Source organism: Triticum dicoccoides, chromosome 3A (assembly GCF_002162155.2).
Source record: "Triticum dicoccoides isolate Atlit2015 ecotype Zavitan chromosome 3A, WEW_v2.0, whole genome shotgun sequence".
NCBI classification, from domain to species: domain Eukaryota; kingdom Viridiplantae; phylum Streptophyta; class Magnoliopsida; order Poales; family Poaceae; genus Triticum; species Triticum dicoccoides.
The window spans coordinates 755,483,962-755,486,933 of NC_041384.1; the positions used below are offsets into that span (position 1 = coordinate 755,483,962).

The 2,972-nt window shown below is 43.6% G+C and overlaps 1 non-coding gene across 1 annotated transcript; it reads right to left on the reverse strand.

Moving 5' to 3' along the window:
* Positions 1-1,849: 1,849 nt before the first annotated feature.
* Positions 1,850-1,923, reverse strand: TRNAR-UCG. The gene has a single exon. It is a non-coding gene; the product is annotated as a tRNA-Arg (tRNA).
* Positions 1,924-2,972: the final 1,049 nt, after the last annotated feature.

The following is a 2,972-nucleotide window of genomic DNA, read 5'->3' on the forward strand; positions in this document are numbered from 1 at the left end:
TTGCTGATATGGTGGATAATGATCGATTTAACTTACTTCTTGGGGATTTCAGTCATGTCCGCATACTCCTAGGGATCTTTTCGTTTAGAGTCCAAGACGGTTACTACTCCCTGCTCAAGCCTAATCTCTAGGAGAATATAGTGGAAACTGCACACGCATGCATAACTCATCAATTACATTACTATAACCTGGACTAATATATAAGGGAAACCGAATATGCACAATACAGTAACACTCACTTGAAGTTGTAAGGAAAGAGTATTATATCTTTGTTTTCATTTTTTTTAATGATCGTAGCAAGTTGGCCTCGGTATCTCCGGGACGATGTTCAACCTCAGTTGCATCTATGAGATATGTGTTAACGAACCCAATATCACCGATTTGTCTTTTCTTCAATTCGGCGATCTTCATTCTGCATAATATAGTGAGGATAATTATAAATACATGCAATGAAAGAGATGAGCTATATAGAGAGACTTAATGACAGAAGTAGTAGTACTTACAGACAGTAGCAGGTGATCGTTGTTTTATTGAGGGCCAATTGATTGAAAAACTGATAGAACTCCTCAAATGGAATAGGCAACAGTTCAATTCCAACGAGGTCATGCTCCGGTTTAACTCTCGCATACAAAGTACTCCTCCCCCCAGACTCTCTGCAGATTTTCAAGTACCAATCATGTAATCTTCGCATCATCGTTGTTAAAGATTTTTCATCTTTGACGAGAGGCTTCCCGTACTCGTATCTGTGTATCTGCACCTCCATGGGATCATAATGTACATCGTCGGGCAGGTAATCATCAACATTGTCATAACCGGGCACCATCCTCGGATCGACGATGTCGCTAGGCACCTTGAGGGGGGGCATGATTGCTTCACTTGGTCGCCAAGTTGGGCAATTTGTTTCCTAGCTGCTCGTCGTTCTTTCAGCCTTTGATCACTGACTGTACTTCCCGACCGCTCCGCTTAGGCCCATGTCTTTGCAATAATGCGCTCATAGTTGCCTTTTGGCGGAGACTTGGGTGGTTTTGCCAGGGCAGCCAGAGTGCGCTTCACTTTCACCGTATCTACCTTCTCCTCCGAAGGTGGATGTCTCTTTGCTTTCAACCCTTGAAACCAGTCATCCACTTCAGTTCGCGCGATCTTCGCGTTCTCCTCCGGGGTCCTCTCGTATGGTAACTTCTCTAGAGTCTTTAGAGAAGGACCGAATCTGTATGTCCTCCCGCCTCTGGTTGTACTGCTAGACGCCGACCGAGCAGACGGAGTGTTGTCTTCTTTACTTGCTTACGAGGTGGAGGAGAAGGACTACGACGCGCCGGAGCAGCTGGAGCGGCGGCATGTCTCTTCCGCACTTGCTGACGAGGCGGAGAAGGAGGAGGCTGGCTGCTCGGGCGCGTCGGCGCAGGCGAAGAAGGAGGCGGAGTGCCGCCACGCGCCGGAGAAGGAGCCGGCTGAGGGCCCTGATCATCACTCGCCGGAGGAGGAGGCGGTTCGTGATTTTCTTGGTAGCACGTACTGGAGAGGCAGTAATGTTTTGTCGGATCGCTGGCTCTGTGTTGCTGGAACAGTGCTCCGATCGCCTGTGATGTGAAGTTTCTGAACCTGATAGCCAGCGATTTGGCTGAGCCTCCCTCGAGTTCAAATGGAATGATGTTCGAACAATTGCTGGAGCTGTCAAGATCCATCAGTGGTGTGGTAGTTTTGCTGTTGGTTTGGCGTATAATTAGTAGTTTGTGATTTTGCCTCTGTGGTGTGACAGTGTGGGTCTGTTTGAAGAGAGGTTTGTGAGTAATTGTGAGAAGAGCAAATAAAGGTAAAGAAAAATTAAAAAGGAAAAAAGATAAGAGAGCAACGACCACAGTGGGAGTCGAACCCACGACCTTCTGATCCGAAGTCAGACGCGCTAATCCACTGCGCTATGCGGTCACGATTGTACTATTGTGATGACTAATAACACCAAAATTAGTTGAAACGTGAACGTACCACTATGGATCATAATCGCTCAAATATAGATACAGATGTCAAAATCCAAATTCAAAACGCAGAAAGGAAAGAAAAAGTACATTCTGAGGTCTGGGCAACCGCTTGCAAGCCAGGAGAGTCCAAAGCATACAGATTAACTGACAATTAACTACTAACAAGGTACTACATAGCGTAGCCTTAGGCCGGTGGTAGCTACTCCCTCTGTTCCAAAATACTTGACTTTCATTTGTCAAAAAATGAATGTATCTATATACTTAAACATGTCTAGATACATCTATATTTTGACAAATGGAAGCCATGTATTGTAGGACGGAGGGAGTAAAAAATTTAGGAAACCATGTGAAGCTACTGCGTGCAAATCTTGTGCTGCCAATTGATTGATGGGTCCATGGATGGAGCTGTGCACTTAAACTACACACTGGCACAGCAAAAGACTGTTGTACTCCCACCGTCCATGTTTATTAGGCCCTTCACACTTTGAAATAAAGTTTGATCATACATTGGCGTAATAAATTATGTGTTATTTGTAGGAAATATAGTATCATTCAAAACATCCTATGTTGTTTGTAGAGAAGTAGTACTTTGCAAGGAGCAGTATATTGTTGGGTTTGGACCTACCTAGTACCTACCTCCCTACCTTGGCATGATTTTCATGATCCATGGATCTTATTGTATCAATTAATCATGACACCTCCGCCCAAACCAACCGAAATATCTTAGATACATAAATCTTTGCGAAAAGGAAATAAGTTTGTTCTTCTATATATCTGAGTTAACTTAATCTGTAATAGTTTATTTTAGATGAATATGAGGATTGTCTTTCCTTAGATGATTGTTCCAAAAAAAATATGTTTAAGCTACGGCCATCAGATTCAATGGAACGCCGAAATTCTTCTTCAAATCATCATTATACGTGATGTCAGCTTGTAAGAAGAATCACATCTTTGTTCTGTTGTTGAATGTTGATGTGCATGGCTAATGGTGATTCAAAT